This window comes from Delphinapterus leucas, chromosome 3 (genome assembly GCF_059928025.1).
Source record: "Delphinapterus leucas isolate spDelLeu-1000000601 "Yukka" chromosome 3, BTC_Dleu_Yukka2, whole genome shotgun sequence".
NCBI classification, from domain to species: Eukaryota; Metazoa; Chordata; class Mammalia; order Artiodactyla; family Monodontidae; genus Delphinapterus; species Delphinapterus leucas.
In genome coordinates, this window is record NC_143131.1 from 111747194 (window position 1) to 111770382 (window position 23189).

General features: G+C 39.4%; 1 protein-coding gene across 8 annotated transcripts in view; it reads right to left on the reverse strand.

Moving 5' to 3' along the window:
• The window catches only part of AFF4 (ALF transcription elongation factor 4), a 92973-nt gene extending 70576 nt beyond the window's left edge, over window positions 1-22397 (reverse strand). For 3 of the 8 annotated variants that reach the window (XM_022588787.3, XM_022588788.3, XM_089909311.1), the window contains exon 1: window positions 21981-22379. The gene's annotated coding sequence lies outside the window, so the exon portion shown is untranslated. Of the gene's footprint in view, window positions 1-21980 lie in introns of all 8 variants that reach the window. The other 5 variants (XM_089909312.1, XM_089909310.1, XM_089909314.1 and 2 more) reach the window with 5 other exon arrangements.
• Window positions 22398-23189: the final 792 nt, after the last annotated feature.

Below are 23189 nucleotides of genomic sequence, written 5' to 3' on the forward strand. Positions count from 1 at the left end.
CAATGTGATAACTGTATTTGTTTATGCAGGAGAAAATCTTTGATTCTTACTTAGGACATACACAACACACAGGCTAAATGTCATCATGTTTGCCAACTCTCAAATGGTTCAATGACCACTGGAATATATATTCATTATGTATAGATAGCATGTATATAGATAGTATGTGTGTGGAAGGTGGGAGAGACAGACAGAGAGACAGAGAGAGAGAGATGGATAAAGGAAGGAGGGAAAGACAGAGGGTGAGGGAGGGAAAGTCAGGAAGAGGAGAGGGAAGAGTAGCAGCAGCAGCAATTAAATGTTGGCAGTAAAAATGTTAACAATCTAGGTGAAGGGTACACAGATGTATATTATACTTTTCTTATAGGTGTGAGATTTTTCAAAATAAAAGATGGAAGGATAAGAGTGATAAAATTTACATATTAGAGCACTATGGGTGCTTTCCAACATTTTTCAGCCTTGGGATTTACCATCAAACTGTCTCTTCTCTAGGGCTTAAAGTATTTCTCTCAGGACTAAGGTGCACCCCTGTCTCCAAATTCACACCGATATCCAATTCTCCTCAACTCCTGTGTGTCACAATTTATTACATTTCAGAAAGAAATTACATTTATTACACTGCTAGGAGGGGACAACATCCACATGCCAAGCTCAGCTCCCTAAAGTAAATGGGCATCCAAAATTTATCTAAAGCAAGATTTAATGTTTATTATTAAGTGTACTATTAACTTAATATGCAACAAGCATCTATTAAATACTTAGCATTGGGGAGAGAACAAGAAGAATTGGCCACACTAGATTAAAACTTACTATAAGCCATCACCATTATCAAAATAGCATGGTAGTGCACAGAAATGAACAAACTGATCAGTAAAACAGAGGGAAGAAATAAACCCAAAGATATATGGGATTTTAATAGTTAACAAAACCAATTCAATAATAAAATGTTTTGGGACTTCCCTGGTGGTCCAGTGGGTAAGACTCCTCGCTCCCAATGCAGGGGGTCAGGGTTCAATCCCTGGTCGGGGAACTAGATCCCACATAAATGCCGCAACTAAGAGTCAGCATGCTGCAACTAAAAGATCCTGCATGCCACAACTAAGACCCGGCCCAGCCTAAATAAATAAATAAAATTTTAAATAAATAAATAAATATTTTAAATGAATGTTTTATTTAATAACAACAGTTAAAAACCACGTACTTTTCTAAGATGACAGTTATAAAATGGTGAAGACATTTCAAACTCAGCCAGAAAAAAGACAAATCCTTCAGCCCAGTAACCTCACTCGTGGGACTATATTCCACAGAATTAAAAGCACAGCCATAAGCTATGAAGATGTTTACTGCAGCACTGTTTTTAGCGGTAAAACAATTTAAAATAACTGAATGCCCAAGAACAAAGAAATGCTTAAATAAACCATTGTTTTTTAAAACAAATGAGGTAGATCATTGCCAGTTACCTTGGAGGAATTTCCATAAATGCTGTTTTGTGAGGAAAAGTAGATGCAACACAATGTATGCCATATGACTGATGACCTCATTATTTCTTTAGGGTAAACTCAGAAGTAGAATTGTTAGGTGTTGAGTATATAGAAAGAATGAGATACAACTAACTCAACTAACAGCAAAATATGCCAACTACTATTCTCATAAGCTAAACACAAGAAAACTGAAATCTGAATATCCAGTTTTCACACATAATATGGAGGATGTCTCTCTATTTAAGTAAATCTTCTTTCTTGTCCCTAGTAAATATTTTGGCTGTTCTTGTAAATGTTAATAAGGAACAGTCTTCCACTTTTGTATTTGCCAACAGAGATAAACCTTTCTAAAACAATTTTTATTGAAATATAGTTATTTACAACATTGTGTTAGTTTCAGGTATACAGCAAAGGGATTCAGTTATACACATATATATATGTATATATTCAGATTCCTTTCCATTATGGGTTACTACAAGATACTGAGTATAGTTCCCTGTGCTATACAGTGGGTCCTTGCTGGTTACCTATTTTATATATAGTAGTGTGTATATTTTAAACCCAAACTCCTAATTTATCCCTCCCCCCCTTCCCCTCTGGTAACCATAAGTTTGTTTCTATGTCTGCGAGTCTATTTCTGTTTTGTAAATAAGTTCATTTGTATCATTTTTTTAGATTCCACATATAAGCAATATCATATTTGTCTTTCTCTGATGACTTACTTTACTTAGTATGATAATCTCTAGGTCCATCCATGTTGCTGCAAATGGCATTATTTCATTCTTTCTGATGGCTGAGTAATATTTCATTGTGTATATATACCACATCATCTTTACCCATTCATCTGGTGATGGACACTCAGGTTGCTTTCATGTCCTGGCTACTGTAAATAGTGCTGCTATGAACACTGGGGTGTATGTATCTTTTTGAATTATAATTTTCTCCAGACATATGCCTAGGAGTGGGATTGCTGGATCATATAGTAACTCTGTTTTTAGTTTTTTTAAGGAACCTCCATACTGTTCTTCATAGTGGCTATACCAATTTACATTCCCACCAACAGTGTAGAGGCTTCCTTTTTCAAAAGAGATAAACCTTGATGGGTCTGTTTTTCCAATTACACAAGTAATACTCGCTCTTTGCTCAAAAACTCTAATATGATTAACGTAAAGTAGAAAGTAGAAGTCACCAATAGTTTCAGGGAAGTGAAACTTCCCTTTAATATTGCAAAGAGTCGCACATTAGTCGTGTAGAAAACTGTTACACATACAGTTCTTATTTCATTTAATAAGTAATGAACATAGTTCCATATCAATACATATGAATTTTCATTCTTTGATTGACTGCATAGTATTCATTTAGCCAGAAAGCCCCTGATAGTTAGGTTGTATCCAGAATTTAGTATGATAAACATTATAATGATTGTGTGTGTGTGTGTGTGTGCACATGTGCACCCGCACACTATTTCAGTTTCAGATAAATTTCTCCACGTAAAATTGCTGAGTCAAAGGATATATGCTATACCATTTTAACGTATATCACTAAACTGCTTTTCGAAAAGATGTGTTAACTGACAGCGCCCCAATGGAGTATGAAACTGCCCTTTAACCATGCCATTTTCAATCCCAGGCATTATGAGTCTTTTTTAATTGTGCCACCAATCTAAGAAGTAAAAAAAAAAAATTATTCCAACGTTATTTGTTTATTTCATTCATTCAACAAATACATGAGCCTGTCTACTATGTCTAGGTACTGTCTTAGGAGCCAGAGATAAAACACGGAGAATGACTCATGGTCTTTGACCTTATAAAGCTCATAGTCAACTGCTTTCTAGTCAATTTCTCCGACAGTTAAACCACACATCTTTTTCATGTCCTACTTAGCCATTCATATTTCTTCTCCTGTGAACTGCCTATTTACATCTTTTGCCCATTTTTCTATTAAAGTGATAATCTTTTGATTATGTAATAACTATGCTTTCCCAACCTGCCCTATATCTTAGCTGAGGAATATAAGGTTAGGACTAAATCTTATGCTAAACTGCATCCTAATTCTACTGACCACCTCCTTCAAGTCGTCTGCCTCCTCTTTCAGGACCACTCCCAAACTACAGGAAGGCCATGCCTAAACTCTCCTCAATCTAAGATGCAAACTTCACACTGTGGTTTTCAAAGTTTGTCAATGCTCTCTCCAAGTCTCTTGATTTGTTTCTGACTGGCTCTTTTTTTTTTTTTTTAATTTATTTGTTTGGCTACGCCTGGGTCTTAGTTGCGGCATGTGGGATGTTCAGTTGCAGTATGTGGTATCTAGTTCCCTGACCACGGATCAAACTCGGGCCCCCTGCATTGAGAGCATGGAGTCTTAGCCACTGGACCACGAGGGAAGTCCCTCTGGCTCGCTTTTTGACTTTCACCTTGATCTGAATCTGTTTAGCCTCTATGGAGTTTTCCATTCTTTATTTCTGTGGTCTAACTAAAATCAATCTAAATAAATAACTTTAAATGTCTATGCTACAGATAATGTGCTATCTGTATCTTTACTTCTCAGCTACCTAGTATCTGAAGAGACTAAAAGTGAATTATACTATGGACTACATGGGACTGAGGTACTAAAGGAAGGAAAGGGCTGGCTTTGATAGGCAGCCTCTGCTACCCATTGCAGGTATTCTAAGTCTTATCCACCCACTACTAGCAGCTCTGTCCAAGTGAAACTGCATTTATAGCGGAACTGGACAAATTTGAAAGCGGTTATTTCTCAGTCATTTATATTTCTCTGAAGATCTTTGGGACCTCCTGGGGAGAAAATGGAAGGAAATGAGAGAGAGGTTAAGAATACCAATCTCAGGGAATTTCCTGGCAGTCCAATGGTTAGCACTCGGCACTTTCACTGCCGGGGCCCAGGTTCAATCCCTGATCCGGAAAGACACTGCAAGCCGTGCGGCGAAGCCAAAAAAGCAAAGAAAAAAAGAGAATAGCAATCTCAGAAGAGCATCAAAAATAACTCAGAGCATATGGTACATGTGCAGTAACTATATACTGGGAGAATATTTGGGGGAAAAAGGGATGTCTTCCCTTATTTCTCCATAATCAATATCAAAGAAGCTAAGGTATTAATTCACAAAATGACCCTCTATTTCCTAACACACAGTTCTTCAAATCGTAGTGATTCAGGTGGTTTAGTTATAAGCAAAGACTACTGGATAATCCTGATGTAGAGTGGTATCCTTGCTAATAAAAACTCTCAAACATAAAACATCTAGTAACCAAAACCAATATAGGCAATTACCTCTTTATTAACTTCTTAAATACCTTAACAAAGTAATGTAACTTCCAAACTTCAATTGAGCTGTAAACAGCTGAGGCACCATAATTTTATAAATGGGACAATTAGGGATACCTGATGTTTAGTTGTAATTATATAACATACTAGACATATGATTTAGGCAAATAATCTCCCTAAACCTCAGTTTGGTCTATTATAAAGTGTTCATACTAATCTGATGGTAAGGATTAGATGAGAGAACTATTTGAATGTAGTTGAGTATTTAACACTATACAAGAGGGCTTCCCTGGTGGTGCAGTGGTTGAGAATCTGCTTGTCAATGCAGGGGACACGGGTTCGAGCCTGGTCTGGGAAGATCCCACATGCCGCGGGGCAACTGGGCCCGTGAGCCACAGCTACTGAGCCTGCGCGTCTGGAGCCTGTGCTCCGCAACAAGAGAGGCCGCAATAGTGAGAGGCCCGTGCACCGCGATGAAGAGTGGCCCCCGCTTGCCACAACTGGAGAAAGCCCTCACACAGAAACGAAGACCCAACACAGCCATAAATAAATAAATAAATATTTTTTTTTAAAAAAGTAAACACCTCACTTGTAACCAAATACAGCAAACAGCTAACATAATAAATAAATAAAACCCACTATACAAGAATAAAGGGGGGACTTCCCTGGTGGCACAGTGGTTAAGAATCCGCCTGCTAATGCAGGGGACACAGGTTCGATCCCTGGTCCAGGAAGATCCCACACGCTGTGGAGCAACTAAGCCCGTGTGCCACAACTACCGAAGCCTATGCTTCCCAACAAGAGAAGCCACCACAGTGAGAAGCCCACGCACTGCAACGAAGAGCAGCCCCTGCTCACCGCAACTAGAGAGAGCCCACGCGCAGCAACAAAGACCCAATCCAGCCATAAATAAATAAATAATAAATTTATTTAGGGAAAAAAAAAAGAAGTAACAGGAAGCCTGAATAGACCCATAACAAGTGAAGAGACTGAATTAATAGTCCAAAAACTGCCTATAAATAAAAGCTCAGAACTGCATGGCTTCATTGCTGAATTCTAACGAACGTTTAAAGAAGAATTAACACTAATCCTTCACAAACTCTTCCCAAACAATGGAAAAAGGAGGAAACTCCTTCCAATTCATTTTGTAAGGGCAATAGTACCCTGATATGAGAACCAGACAAAGACAAAGACATTACAAGAAAAAAACCTACAGATCAATAAAAAGCTTATTACATATACATAAAAATCCTCAACAAAATATTAACAAACCAAATCCAGCAATATTACAAAGGACTGTACACCATGACTAAGTGAGGAATGCAGGATTGGCTTAACATCCAAAAATCAATTAAAGTAATACACCATAACAACAGAATATAGGACAAAAACCAAATGACCATCTCAACGGATGGAGAAAATGCATCTGACAAGTTGCAACATCCCTTCTTGACAAAAACACTCAACAACTATGAATAAAAGAGAAGGGGGCTTCCCTGGTGGCGCAGTGGTTGAGAGTCCGCCTGCCAATGCAGGGGACACAGGTTCCTGCCCTGGTCGGGGAAGATCCCACATGCCGCGGAGCAGCTGGGCCCGTGAGCCATGGCCGCTGAGCCTTCGCGTCTGGAACCCGTGCTCCACAACGAGAGAGGCTGCAACAGTGAGAGGCCCGTGTACCGCAAAAAAAAAAAAAAAAAAAAAAAAAAAAAGAGAAGGGAATTTCCTCAAGCTAATAAAGTGCATCTACAAGGAAAACACAGCTATCATATTTAATGGTGAGGGACTGAATACTTTTCCCCTAAGATCAAGAACAAGACAAGGATGTCCTTTCACCACTTCTATTCAATACTGTATGGAGGTTCTAGTCAGTCAATTAGGCAAGAAATAGAAATAAAAGATAGCTGAGCTTGAAAGGAAAAGTAAAATGATGATGTTGTACATAGAAAACCATGAAGAATCCACTGAAAATCTGTTAGAGCTAATAAACGAGTTCAACAACGTTGCATGATACAAGATCGATACACACACAAAAAAGGATTGTATTTCTGTACAGTAGCTATAAACAAAGCAAAAATGAAATTAAGAAAACAATTCCATTTACAATATCATCAAAAGGAATAAAATACTTAGAAAAAAATTTAACAGAAGAACAGCAAAATTTACACTCTGAAAACTACAAAACATTACTGAAAGTAATTAAAGACCTAAATAAATGGAAACAATCCTATTCACAGAATGGAAAACTTATTAAGATGAAAATACTCCCTTAATTGATCTACAGTTTCTACAGAATCCCTATCAATATCCCAGCTGACTTCTTCACAGAAAGTGACAAGTTGATACTAAAATTTACATGGAAATTCAAAGGATCCAGAACAGTCAAAACAACCTTGCAAAAGAACAAAGCTGGAAGACACACACTTCCCAATTTCAAAACTTACTACAAACCTATAGATCAAGAAAAGAGAACTGGGAGTCCAGAAATATACCTCACTTTTTTTTTTTTCCTGGCTGCATCACGCCTCATGTGGCATTGTAGTTCACTGACCAGGGGTCGAACCCACGCCCCCTGCAGTGGAAGCAGAGTCTTAACCACTGGACCACCAGGGAAGTCCCTATACCTCACATTTGTAACAGATTTTCCACAAGAATGCCAAGACAAACAACTCAGTCAAAAAATGGGAAAAGGATTTGAATAAGTTTTTCTCCAAGGAAAATATACAAATGGCCGATAAACACATGAAAAGATGCTAAACATCATTAGTCATTAGAGAAATGCAAATCAAAACTAAGAGATACAACATCACACCCATCAGGATGGCTATTATCAACAAATTAAAATTTAAAAAAACAAACAAAAAAAGTGTTGGCAAAAATATGGAGAAATTAGAATACTTGTGCAGTGCTGGTAAAAATGTAAAATGGTGCAGCTGCTGTGGAAAACAGTTTGATGGTCACTCTAAGAGTATAACATAGAATTACCCTATGACCCAGCTATTTTACTCTTATGTATATATGGCCAATGAAAGCAGGAACTCAAACAGGGAGTTGTACACACCATGTTCATAGCACCGTTATCCACAACAGTCAAGAGGTGGAAGCAACCCAAGTGTTCACCAACAGATGAATGGACAAACAAAATGTGGTATACACATAAAAGAAATATAGTTCAGCCTTAAAAAGGAATGAAATCCTGACACATGCTACCATGGATGAAGCAGTCACTTACATGAGGTATGCAGAAAAGGCAAACTGACAGAGATAGAAAGTAGAATGGCGGTTGCAAGGGGCTGGGCATAAGAGGGAATAGGGAATTACCGTTTAATGGGTATGGAACTTCTGTTTAGGATGATGAAAAAGTTCTGGAAATGGACAATGGTGATGGCTGCACAACACTGTGAATGTAAATAAGGCCACTGAACTGTACATTTAAAATGACTGAAATGATAAATTTTGTTATGCATATATCACAATAAAAAAAATTACAGTACTCACAGTTCAAAAAAAAGTGTGCATTCCCAATGAACCAGAAATTCATCTCCTATAATCCTTTTAATAAAAACATGTATTAGTTTTATAACCTTTTAAAATTTAAAACTTCAAAAATAGTTTAAAGAGTAAAATGTGACCTTTAACTTGCCCCTTTCAAGTGTTCAGAACCTGTTACAATGGTTTTTTTTCAATTAGTATCTTAGAACTATCCTACTGAAAAATGAAGCCATTCAGCTACCAGATTATTAAATGATTTACACTCCAAAAGTCAAAATGAGACTTAAGCTAAGATTTCAATTATTTTAGAATCCAGTTTATTACAACTGCTATTAAACTGTAACTTTAAAATACACTATCTTAAAGCAAAAAGCCTTATAGGTAGAGAAATCCCTCTTGGCCTCATTTGGCAGGATTTCTCTACCCATGAGAGTCTGAAGAGGTCAGTTCCTACAAGGTAGGCAAACAGAAGTTGTACACCTGGAGATCAAAGCCAACAATAACAGAACATCAGGTCCCAAAATGGTGTTTTGCATAAAAGGACCTTTCACCCAAAGTTAGTCATGAGATTTCTATAGCCTTCAGGTTTAAAATAACATAGTAAAGGGGCTTCCCTGGCAGTCCAGTGGTTAGGGCTCTGTGCTTCCAGTGGGGAGGTGGGGGGGGGGGGTTGTTTGATTCCAGTTGGGGAACTAAGATCCCACATGCTGTGCTGTGTGACCAAGAAAAAAAAAAGGTAGTAAAAAACATGAAAGCAAAGATAATTCCATACCATTTTTGCTTTCTTCATTATATCTTTATACATTATCTAATTTCTCATAATCATGTTTCATGAATCACTTTCAACTAGGCCCTCAAAGTTTCCCGGAAATTTACTATCCTTCTCTGACGAATGCTCTTTCCTATTCCACACAAGTATTTTCATGGAGTTCTATGACTCTTCCTCCTAGCTTCCATTCCACAAATGACCTTATCTTACTGGACAAAGATTACAAAGATAAAGACCAGAGAGAAATCAACTATCAACTTTCAAACTATTAACATTGCATCCATTCTCTTCTTTCCTCTGGCTAAAAAAGAAAAAGCATCTCTCTATCAAAGAACAATTATGCCCATTTTGCTATCTTCTCCTAGACCTTTATCAGTTACTGCCTTCTCTCCAGCAACTTCAACTTTTCTCTCTTTAATGAATCCCTTCCATCATCATTCAAATATATTCTTCTTTAAAAAAAAAAAAAAAAGTCTTCCCTGATCCCATAGATCTCTCCAGCTATCACTCTATCTCTCCTCTATTCTCCTTCACAGCCAAAAGGACTCTTGGTGATTCCCCACTCTCTCTGCAACCATTTGTTTGATAAAAAGTAACACAAAAAGGTGTAAGGAGCAATATAGTGAACACTTGTGTTACCCATGAACCACCTTGGGAAATGTAGCATTGCCAATATAGTGGAAGGCTACTGTGTACCCCTCCTGGATCACATCTCCTGTGCTCCCTTCCCCTTCAAGAGATAGCCACTATTCTGATTTTGGTGTATACTTTTACTATATATGTGTGTATCCCTAAGTAAGACATTGAATTGTTCTGCATATTTTTCAACCTTTAAAAAGGGTACACTTTAAAGACTCTGAGCCTTTTAAATTCTCAGCACTATGTTGAGGTTAATCCATCATGATACATGTTGCTGTAGTTCATTTATTTTCACTACTGTGTATCCACACAATTTACTTATCCACTCTCCAGATGATGGATATTTAGGTAGTTTCCCCTTTCTCTGCCACTACAAACAATGTTGTAATTATCTTTTTTTTTTATATAAATTTACTTTATTTATTTATTTATTTATGGCTGCGTTGGGTCTTTGTTGCTGTGCGCGGGCTTTCTCTAGTTGCAGAGAGCAGGGGCTACTCTTCGTTGTGGTGCACGGGCTTCTCATTATGGTGGCTACTCTTGTCGCAGAGCATGGGCTCTAGGCATGCGGGCTTCAGTAGTTGTGGCACATGGGCTCAGTAGTTGTGGCTTGGAGGCTCTAGAGCGCAGACTCAATAGTTGTGGTGCACGGGCTTAGTTGCTCTGCGGCATGTGGGATCTTCCCGGACCAGGGCTCAAACCCGTGTCCCCTGCAATGGCAGGCGGATTCTTAACCACTATGCCACGAGGGAAGTCCCTGTAATGATCATTTTTATACACTTCTCTTTGTACCAGTGAGTGAGAGTTTTCCTGGAAGAGACACCTACAAGTGGAATTGCCAGGTTGCAGGGAATGAGCATCTTCAATTTTAATTGATATACACAAACTGCTTTCCAAAATATATCCAATCACTATTCCACATTGTTTCCAACCTCCCAACATTGTTTCCAACTTCCCACACTCCACTCCTTTGCCAAGATCACACTGATTTGCAAGTTGCTAAATTCAACAGACACTATCATTTTAGTTGACCTACTGTTCAACATATTCAGCCACTAATGGCTCCTTAATATACTTTTGGCTTCTATAACCCCAGCCCTCCCAGTTTTCCTAGCACCTCTGGCTTCTCCCATTCTATCTACCAGACTTAAAAATTGGTGCTCCTCTGCACTCAGCCGCGGGTCTTATTCAAACTCTGATTAAGTCTACATTCTTTCCCTACATTCTCATGGCTTAAAATACCATCTATATGTCTATACTACAAATACCAAAATATACTCCACATCAAGCCTGTTTGATCATGTCCTTTGACTGAGGAATATCAATCTTAATACATCCAAAATTGATTTCTTGATCTCTTTTCCCTACCGCCAACAACTTCTGCTCCAGTGATCCTCATCCTACCAACGACCTGCTCTTGCTGAACCCTCCCTTCAACCTCTCTCCACATCCACTCCATAACCATGGCCTCCAAAATATGTTTTGAATTTATCAGTTCCCGTCCTTCTCCACTGCCACTGTTCAAAACAAGCCATCATTTGACCTCAGACTTGGACAAATGCTACAGCCTTCTAATTGGGACTCCTAGTTCCCCTCATCTCTCTCTAATCCATATTTCATACAGCAGCTAAAGTGATCTTTTTTTAAAAAAAATAAATTTATTTTATTTGTTTATTTATTTTTGGCTGTGTTGGGTCTTCGTTGCTGCGCGTGGGCTTTCTCTACTTGTGGCGAGCGGGGGCTACTCTTTGTTGTGGTGCGCGGGCTTCTCACTGCTGTGGCTTCTCTTGTTGCAGAGCATGGGCTCTAGGCGCACGGGCTTCAGTAGTTGTGGCTCACGGGCTCTAGAGAGCAGGCTCAGTAGTTGTGGCACACGGGCTTAGTTGCTCCGCAGCATGTGGGATCTTCCCGAATCAGGGCTCGAACCCGTGTCCCCTGCATTGGCAGGCGGATTCTTAACCACTACACCACCAGGAAAGCCCTAAAGTGATTTTTTTTTAAGTGATCTTTTTAAAACACAAACCCCAGGAAAACCCTAAAGTGATTTTTTTTTTAAGTGATCTTTTTAAAACACAAACCAGATAATTTCACTCAACCCCTGCTTTAAAAATTTTAGTAAGCTTTCCACTTGCCTTAGGATAAACTTTAAGGTACTTAACATGGCCTTCAAAGCCAGAATTTGACTTCCTACTGATGTGACTCCTGCCTATCTCATCAGATTTATTTTATATCTCACTGCCCTCCCCTCCCAGCTCCCACCAAGGGCCTTTTTTAGGCTTCTTGAACTGTGGCGCTCTTTCCAGCTTAAAAAAATTCATGTAGACAATTCCTGCTTCCTTCAGAGTACCTGATCACAATTAAGATAATAATCAGGGAACGTGCTTGTTTTCCAGCATTGCATACCTAGAACATAACCTAGTAGAAAATCACTTAAATGAGTAAACTAACGAACTTCACAACTTGGTTAGAAAGTAGAGGTTCTCTCATTTACTAGGGGTTATCTCATTTACTACCTCATTTCCTGCGTTCAATATATTATCAACCCAATAAAGCATTAATATTGATACTAAATGAATTCGGTTGTTTTTAAAGCAATTTCTCTAAAAGAGTTTATCTAAAAGAAAAAAAACAACATATGTACAAGAAAAAAAAACTTGTACAGAAATGATCAATTTCTATTTTTACTTAAAACCTACACTCTCAAATGTTCACCAAATACAAGTGCTAGACTGTAAAATCTCATAATCATACTTGGCAAACTGAGACGGTATAAAAACTGAGTGTTTCAGTAACAACACCCAGAAAGAAATGATCTGTTCAAAAGAGTACTTCAAGACTGCTTTCATTTATAGTACCTGAGGAAGCCAAGAGAAAATAACACACGTCAAAAAGGCAAAATAAAGGCAATTTTATTACTTAAAATGCATATAGCAAATTAAACAAAAGTTAAAAAGCATTACACAGCAAAGGTTCTTTAGAGTTTACACTAAAAAGGAATTATTTCTGATTAATTTCATCTTCATCTGCATATGTGGAAGACAAGTGATAATAAAGTATCTGGGTTTCCTAAAATAGATTTAGTGTCTTAGAATATTACAAAAAAGGTTAGAGAGAAAACGCTAATGTACTGAATGAAGAAGGCATATACTCAAGGCTTGTGAACTTAAATTAGCCCCTATCCTAATTACCCTAACTTCTTGTTAATAAGGTTCTATTAAAATGTAAATAAGCATATTGCTTTAAAAGGTAGTTAAGGTCATTTAAGGCTATTGCTCTTTAATCACGGAATACAAATTTATATATTAAATGAGTTATTATGGCAGAGAGAATATTTACTTTGAAAAATCAATTTATAAAGTGATAAGAGTAAACCTATTGTCAAAATATTTTCTAATTCAGACTTGTAACATATTTAAACAGAACTCAGAAGATTCTGAAGGCTTTATAACTCTGATTTTAAAATCTGTCTCTTCAGTATAGACCAATATTATATATATGGTACAACGTTAATACTGTAGTTAACCAGGGCATATGTTGTGTCACACACTGCACTAAGGCTAAGGATATAAAAATAAAAATTACCCATCATCTCCAAGATTTGGTTGCAGCTAGACCAACTACAGAAAGGTGGCAGGAGGACAGGAGGAGGGAAGGGAAGGAAGAAGAGGAAGGGAGGGAAGTTAGTTCTGAGCAGAAAGAATACCATGTGGGACAGCCCTGAAGAGAGAACACAGCATACACCCAGGGAACAGAGATAGATCAAGAGTAGTTGGAAAATAGGGTTGGGGGAGTACAAAATGAAAGGTAAGACTGTTGAAATACATGGGATCAGACTAGACCTGTGGGTTTGTTTCTGAAATCTGAAAGACATAGGATACCTTTCCAGAGAAAATTAATATATCCCAGATATTGAGTGATGACCTTTTAAAAATTATAATATTAAGAATCTGGTATGGATATAAAATTAGGTATGAACTCATTATGTTATATAGCTCTTATGTAACCATAACACTAAAACAACATTAAAAAATTAAATACAAAACAAAAATTTAAGTAACACTAATGTGGGACTTCCCTGGTGGTCCAGTGGCTGGGACTCCATGCTTCCACTGCAGGGGGCACGGGTTCCATCCCTGGTCAGGGAACTAGGATCCTGCATGCCACGCAGTGCAGGCAAAATAAATAAATTAAATAAATAAAATGCTAATGTAACAGATTATGTTGTTTTACATAAACTAGACCAATGATGTATTCAATCCTGGAAATATGTAGTCTCAGGTCTAGTTTTATACACACACACACACACACACAATTTCTTTTTTCGGCTGTGCCGCGTGGCTTGTGGGATCTTAGTTCACCAACAAGGGATTGAACCTGGGCCCTTGTCAGTGAGAGCGCAGAGTCCTAACCACTGGACCACCAGGGAATTCTCATAGTTCTATATTTTTAAACCACTTCTGTAATTTGACTTCAATAACAGTAGTGCATAAAATGCTTATAAATATGTAAAACTAAACAGATTTAATAACTGCAAATGTTTATTTGCTAATTTAGGGAAATACAACCTTATATATACTACCATACCAGCTAGCGGTCCTTAAATGTCAGTTTTAAAGAGGCCCACTTGTTAACTCTGGCAATCTTTCTTGTTCATTTGTGGTTCAGTACCTTAATGAAAACTACATTAAATGTGTATCTAGTATAATCACTGCTGAAGTTTGGAATAAAACACGCACACTGCAAACAAACTGTTTCACGTTGATTAATTACAAGATGGGATCTACCAGATACATCTCACAGTGAAAATATGATACTAAATCCTAAGCCGGGGTTTGGCCTGCCTATACTAACATATACCATGACATGATCTAATTTAACTCACCATCTTTCCCTGTCTGAGCATCATCAGTACAATGCTTTATAAGTTGGCACAAACACAATAATAAACAAAATCTAAACACAGCAACAAACTCCCAAGGGATTACTTGGCTATAAAGCAGTCCTTTAGAAGTTACATAAAACTCATTAATGTACAAGAATGCCCAGTTAGAAAAATACTACAGAAAATACAACATTACTAAGGAGTTCTAAGAGAAGTGAATTTGCAGTTTAGAGGGGAAAAAAAATCACTTTGGTACAGGATGAAGTAGATTATAAGGAAACAAATGAGAAGACTGTTGCAGTAACCCAGGTAAGAAATGAAAGCCTAGATTAAGGCAGTAATAGTAGGAGTGTTGATAATGTAGATAAAGGGTTTGGATTCAAAGATGTTAAGGAGGTAGAATCTTGGGGCCCGACAGATGTGAGATGTAAAATGGAGGAATCAAGGACAACTTGCAGGTTTCTAGAAAAAACAATGATAGTGGTACATCCTCCAAGGCAAGGAAAATAGCAGAATTTAAGGGTGAGGGGATTGAGAAGTAGCAGAATCAACACTTACAGGGACTATTTGATCATCTTCTACTCTCACCTCACTCACCCCCAGCTTTCCTCAAAATTCTCTCCCCCATTCACATAGCTGTACTAAGAGCAACCATGTTACAATGTAACCTATAGTGTGATCCTACCTTCAGGGTACAGTTGACAGATAAAGTCTGAATCCTTAACTAAAGCTAGGCCAATATGCAGACTCCACCTGTTTTATTTATATCTCTATATGTATATGTAAATGGGTATGTACACACACACATATGTATACACACATGTATACCCACATTTATACATACACACAGAGATATGTATATATATACATACACATACACACACACACACACACACACACACACACACTCAAACAAAAAATCCCCTAACAACCACCATAGTAAATAGGACCTTGTAACTAACTGCTCAACCCTAAGGCAATCGTCAGACTCAAATATCCACTAAGGGCCATTTGATCTGCTAAGACAAAAGTTGACAAACTGTTTTAAAGCCACACAGTAAATATTTTAGGCTTCACAGGCCATAAAGTTAGGACTACTTAACTCTGCCACTGTATCAGCAAAAGCACCTACATACAATACATAAACAGATGGGTGTGCTGTCTGTGCTCCAATAAAACTTTATTCATGGACACTGAATTTTGAGTTTCCTATAATTCTCACATACCACAAAATATTCTTCTTTTGACTTTTTCCCACCATTTTAAAAAAATGTAAAAACCATTCTTAGCTCTCAGGACATACAAAAGCAGGCAGCATTGGGCCTACTAACCTTAGTGTGTCAACCCTTGTGCTAAGGTAACACAGAACTGCCCTCTCCTTTCTTTCAAATGTCCTCTAAGTGTCAGAAAAGGAAAATCTTTCTAGTGGACAGAATTGAAAATCTTCATTTGGCTGCCAAAGAACTCACTCCATTTGCAAGGAAGTAAGTCAACAAATGAAGGCCCATGCAATTTGCTGGTTCTATCATTTACCTTCTACTGTACCTGTCCAGCAAGATACGGTGTTAAGTTTCAGAACAATGATACCTTCCTCTTCCCTCGCCTCATAAGAGTTTTAGCTATTTTTTTTTCCTACCACTGTGTATCAGTTATGCTGGGGATGGTTAAATTCAGTATTTAGTCCACAATTTTCAAACATGTGACAAAGCATAGCTAGGCCTGATTAACAAAGAGCATCACCTTTAGAATCTGGACTCAGAGAACAATGACCTCTGGATGTGGTAAGTAGGTATGAATTTGGGTTGTTTCCATAGAAGAGATGAGAGTGTTTGCTGGTATATAGAGATAGTGAGATTATGTTAAAGAAAATATTTAATATATATAAGAAAAGTAGGACTCTGTGTGGGTGCGCTAAATAGCCATGGAATGAATGAGCTGGACAACTATGTTTTAGAGTGCCCTTTACTCCTCTTCTTTCTGGGATGTAGCCCGCTAGCCAGAGCTGTGGTCCAGAGCTGGACCTATAACCTAACGAGTCCCTTTCCTGAGATTTGAGACTGAGAATCAGGTCAGTCTCTCTGATGGCAGAAGCTATAAGATTTAAAACTCAAAAGATATTAGTAAGTGTTAAAAACTGACCTGCAGCAAGAAAGAACTAACTGAACACACAAAGAGTATCTTGTGTGAAAAAAAAAAAAGAGTATCTTGTGAGACATAAAGAGATACTCCTGACCACATATGGAGTCCCTGGGTCTAGCTGTTCCTGAGTTCCAGCTGTCCTCCTATGGCTTGGTTGCCTTTCTGAGAATTCATAGGATACCCGTATGTTTCCAAAAAATTCTTCTTTTTGCTTCAGTTAGGTATGTGTCGCTCTCCTAACTAAAACAGAGTACCTATTGGACAATCTAAACAGGGATATTCAGTTGGATCAAAGAGTTCTGGTGAGTTTAAAACACTTAAGGATGGTAGCTACAGCAACAAAAATGGAAGAAATCACCAGGAAGAGTGAAAAGAGGTGGTCAAGGTGGAAATTCATAAATATCAATATGATTAGCAGAGAATTAAGAGTCTGCAAAGAAGCAGCTAGTAGTAAGAAAGGCAGGAAAGGGACAGTCATAAAAATCAAGGAAAAGAAAACAGTATCAAGGAGACAATGGTTAACAATGTCAAGTAGAGAAAGAGGTAAAGGAGTAAGCAATGATTATACAATTTGTCAATGTACAAGTCACAGGTGGCCCTGATAAGAGCAATTTCACTGGCATGCTAGGATGAGAAGCCAGACTGAGGGTTTAAGAATACATAGGAAGTACACAACTCTACCTATGAAGTACTCTTCCCATTGAAAAAAAAAAACATTCAAGCCTGAATCGGAGCAAGCTTCTAGAGGTAATTACCAATTTACAGGAAAAACTGTGGACAGAAAAACATATTACATGAAACCACAGGGGTGTAATCAGCAAAGTCCAGACTATGAGAAATCTCATAGGGCAAAGGCTTGGTTTCTTTAACAAACCAATTGTATAGGAACAAAAACAAAAAGACAGAAAGAAAAGAGGGCTGAGACACACATCAACGCAATAAAATGTATGAACCCTATTTGGATCCTAATTCAGACAAACTGTTAAAACAAAACAAAAACTGTAATTGAGGAAATTTGAACACCGACTAGAATATGTGATGATATTAAGGAATTAGTGTTAATTTTTTTAGTAAAATCTTAAATTGGATTATTATTTTAATTCTTAGAGATATACAATAAAATAGTATAACACAGTCTTTATTCTACTAGTGAGTCTTCACTGATTGTGCTCAAAGTCATCCAGCCTGCTACAGTCCCATAGTTAGCTGCATAACAAATATTAGAGAGATACAAAGCGATACAGGGATTCAAAGGAGATAAGTCACTATTGGGGTAGGGAATCAAGCAAAACTTAAGGCAATGGTATTTGCACTGTGCCTTAAAAGATGATGAAATGTTAAGAGACAAGGAACAAGACAGGAAAAGTGATATTCCAGATGGAAGAAATGATAGCAATTGGAAAGAGGTGGGAAGGCCTATCTATGAAGAGTATTGACTCCACTCACCTTTTCATAAAACTGTCCCTACCCTAGTGATGACAAGAAAAGGAAAAGTTAAAGTGAAACATCATAACCCACTAGGCAGCTCCAAGTTGACAAAATCATGGGAGACCCATTCAGGCCCAAAGCAGACCGAGGAAGCCCAGTCCCAGGACAGATCACGACAGTATCTGGGTAGCCAAACCATACTGGCTTTCCAGAGTAATCTATTCATGTCAATCTCTGGGTGTGGGGAGTTACTGCAAGTAGGGGTGCTCTCCTTAAACCAAAGGGAAAAGCAGCAAGGTAACAGGTCAGGTTAGCTTTAAGCAATTTTTAGTCACTGACTACACCTTATTTCACAATTAACTGAGACTAGCAAACACCCTCCCAGAAATCAATATAATTGTTCCAACTTTTCAGAGAAAATAAAAAAGGAAATGGGAAGACCATAGTGAAGACTGGGGGTTCAAAAGCTGGAAATCCTTTACATTATACAGGAAAGTTTCTATAGTAAGTTATCTGTAGAAGAGAGCTGAAATAAAAAATAAAATCTACCATATGATCCAGCAATCCCACTCTTGGGCATATATCTGGACAAAACGATAATTGAAAAAGATATATGCACCCCTATGTTCATAGCAGCACTATTCACAATAGCCAAGACATGGAAACAACCTAAATGTCCATTGACAGATGAATGGATAAAGAAGATGTGGTACATATATACAATGGAATACTACTCAGCCATAAAAAAGAACAAAATAATGCCATTTGCAGCAACATGGATGCAACTAGAGATTATCATTCCAAGTAAGGTAAGTCAGAAGGAGAAAGACCAATACTGTATGATATCACTTATATATGGAATCTAAAATATGGCACAAATGAACCTATCTACAAAACAGAAACAGACTCAAAAGACATAGAGAACAGACATGGGGGCAGGGGATGGACTGGGAGTTTGGGGTTAGTAGATGCAAACTATTACATACAGAATGGATAAACAAGGTCACACTGCATAGCACAGGGAACTATATTCAATATCCTGGGATAAGCCATAATGGAAAAGAATATAAAAAAGAATGCATATATGTATATAACTGAGTCACTTTGTTATACAGCAGAAATTAACACAACACTGTAAATCGACTATCCTTCAATAAAAAATTAAAAAATAGTAAAATAAAATCAAATCTAAGTTATCAATTTTTATAATACACACTGCACTTCTGGGTCACTGTCCAGGTGTGCCTTCGATATTTAAGACTACCTCTTTGGGGACTTCCCTGGTGGCGCAGTGGTTAAGAATCTGCCTGCCAATGCAGGGGACACGGGTTCAAGCCCTGGCCCAGGAAGATTCCACATGCCATGGAGCAACTAAGCCCGTGCGCCACAACTACTGAGCCTGCACTCTAGAGCCCGCGAGCCACAGCTATTGAGCTCGCGTGCCACAACTACTGAAACCTGCGCACCTAGAGCTACAAGAGAAGCCACGGCAATGAGAAGCCTGGTACCGCAACAAAGAGTAGCCACCACTAGCAGCAACTAGAGAAAGCCCGCGCACAGCAATGAAGACCCAACACAGACATAAATAAATAAATAAATAAATTTATATTTAAAAAAAGACTACCTCTTTGATTTTTATGAAAAATACTATGAAGAGAAGGCCTCATACATTTTGGACTCCATTCTAAACCAGTAGGTGGCCACAAAAGAAGAAATACCTGTTTTCTTTGTTCCTCTCAGGTACACATAAAACCATGACATTTACCTTAACTCTTAAAAAAATGTAAGATACATAATTTTAGAAAGCTTCACCTTCTGTCATCTTCTGTAGCTGATAGCTACTTTTTCCCCTACAAATAAATACTGATCACTTGCTCATACAGCTTTTTTTTTTTAAGAGTACCCTTTTGTGAAATCTTGGGTTGGATATCACATTCAAATTCAACCTAGTAATTGTATAAAATACTGGGGACGACACAAAGAGGTATAAATATAGTTCTTGCTCTAAAGACATGACAGATCTATAAAAAAATTACAATACAAAGCAGAATGCATCAACTGTCACAAAGGGGGTACAGTATCTCAAGAGCACAGAGAAGGGAATGTACATCATCTGACAAGCAGAAACTGAATCTGAATGAAAATATGCTATCTTTAAGAATGCTTAATTACGCAGCTTCAAAGTACTGTAGAATCACCTTTACACCTCAAAACTGTAGACCATTTTCGAATAATCACAGCTAAGCTCTTTTTTTAAAAAAATCAAACAGTAAAAGTTTGGTCACTCACAAACATCCTATCTTGCCTCCACTTGACACAGAATTTCATTTAAAGCAAAATCTGCCTACTGTTCCAGTAGAGCTAACAAAAACCAAAGCCGTCAAGCCTGCAAGCCACCACAAACTGAATGAAAATGGTGTTAAAAAAAAAAAATTTTTTTTTTATTGCATCAGGTAAGTTAACGCTAAAAGATAATTTAAAATAACTTCTTAAGATTTTTTTGTAATGTTTGGAGACTGAAGGAGGCATTGATGAATAAGTAAAATAAACCTGAGCAATTTAAAGAAGCCAGCTTTGTTAAAAACCAGATGGCCACTTGCCAACACTTCTTCATGCATGTAAAACCAAAGATGATTCTAGGCAAGATTCACAGGCCACAGAGGCTCTTTATTAAATGTCAAATTAAGAAAGTTCTCATATTTCAATTTTGATAAGTTAAAGGACAGTTAAATAAAAGGAGCACTTTACAAAGCTTTGCAGAATCAATATGGAAACAAAGCTTTGCGCTTTTAACATCTGAACCCTCAAAAACAAGACATTTTAAACGTCACATTTACAAACATCCTATTCACAAGGAACTATCGCTTAGATTCTGTAAGGAAAAACAGTGGTAACTGGAAAAGGGACTGGCCTTAGTTTAAAATCTCCAACAGGCCAGCTGAAAAGAAATCGCACAATACTTAATTGCAAGTGACCATGAGAACCCTAAATCGAACTCTTCGTCTTAGTTTGAACTCCATACAAAAGCATTTCAGATTTGTATCTTTGTACAAATTTGCACCTTTGTATCATTCCTACAAATGATACCGTTTGTGAAAGAAAAGGCAATAAGGATACAACTCAAACTCCTATATCCCATGATCCATCCTCAAAGAGTGGAAGGAACAGCAAAGTGGAAGGAACAAAGCACTGACGTCAATTACGAGATTAACCCCGGGCACAGGCAGCTGGAGGAAAGGCCTACACATCAATATCCAAATGCAAGGTATCAGGGTAACTAGCTAACCGATTCTGAAGTTATGGGGGGGGTATTCAAGTATTACACCCCCACATTCCCATTTTTAGTCAACCCCCTTCGCCAGTCGAAGGCGTAAATTTTTTTTCCTTTTTTTTTTTTTTTTTTGCGGGGGGGGGGCGGAGGAGGAGGAGGAGGAGGAGGAGGAGGAGGAGGAGGTGGAGGAGGACGTACGCAGGATCGCGAGAAGGAAAGCGAGAACTAGTTGGGTAATGATAGCCAGAACCTAGGCCTATTTTCTCTTTAACTAGAAATAACTTGAAATTGAGAAGGGTATTAAAAAGTAACAGATCAGTCGATGGAATTTCTGAGGGAAGGAATGGATTAATGGACGAAAGGGGAAAGGAGAAACAGTGAAAAGACTGATTTCTGGTAATTTTTGTTAGGACTGGGTTAGCCTTTTTAATTAATTTGTATTTTTGAGGGTCGGGGGTGGAACGCGAAGACGAGGGAAGCCGTCTCGAGCAGCCCTAGCCCGAAGGGTCTCTCCGGGCCCCCAAACGGACCCTGTCCTCCCCTCCCCCCAGCCCCTCCCCGCGGCCGGGCCCGGCCCTCAGTCCGTCTGTCTGCTCTTCTCACCTCCAGTCCCGGCTCCGCTAGGCCCGAACCATTTCCCGGCTGCGGCAGAGGCGGCGCCGGGCCTGCACCTTCACCGGACGCGCATTCGAACCCGCTCGGGGGGCGGCGACAAACTGCCAAGGGCGAGGAGCTCCGGGCGGCGGCGGGGGTTCGGCAGGTCTCGAAAAGCGCAGGCGGCGGCGGTGGCGACGCACCTCACACAGCACAGGCGGAGGTTCCGCCCCGCTCCATGACTGTCGAGCCCAGACCGGGACGGCTGGCTGAGGAGGCAGGGGCGGGCTGACGAGGACCTGGCACAGGGATCCCCCGCCCCGTCCGCTGGCGGCGGCAGCGACGGCGCTCGACTCCCGCAACCAGGACAGTGACTGACGCAGCGGCCGCGCCACCCATGTGACCAGGGCCGGGCGGGGACGAGGCGTCACGTGGCGACGCCGCGCCCCTCCCCGTCAGAAAAGCGGAGGGTTGCGGATCCTACAGCGCCGGGAGGTGACGCTGGAGGTGGTGACGTGCTCCGACGACGCCGGGCTGGCCGGGTACTGGCCCAGGTGGCCTAGGTCCGAGCCCCTGAGCCCGGCGGCCGCGTCTGACAGGGCGGGACCGGCAGGATCGGGCCTCCACACTTCGCGCGCGCACGCTTCACGCGCGCACACTTCGGCGCGCACACCCTCCAGCGCGTAGCCGCTAGCGAGGTTCAGAAGGGCGGGGCCGGGTGGAGCCGGATCTACTGGTTCTGGGGCTCGGGAGGTCAGGCAGTCCGCCCCTCCTGAGGGTGTGGTCGAAGCCCGCAGGCCCGTGGTGCGGTGCTGCCGTCGAAGACCGGAGTCAGTGCGGCGGCCCTCGACAGGTCCGGCCGGAAAAGGAAGTCCGCTGAAAATTTCTCTGCAGGAGGCCGCGTAGAACCTCGCTTGAACTTCTCAGACGAAGCCAAGCCAGCCCTTCTTCTTGATCATCTAAACATCTTCTACTGTTAATACTTTTTTTCAAGATATCATTCCGAACACTTTTCTTCAGTTCTTAACATCCTGCCAGTCAGGGCAAACTATAATTTAATTGAGAGTAAAGCCATGGTTATAGATTAGACAGGATTTTCAAAGGGTCTCACAGAACCCAGTACGGTAACTGTCCAGAGAAACTACTTTGGGTTCATTCTTTTGGAAAACACTTTATAATTTCCTGCTTCTTATCTGTTTTCTTTCCATGAAGGAGCCT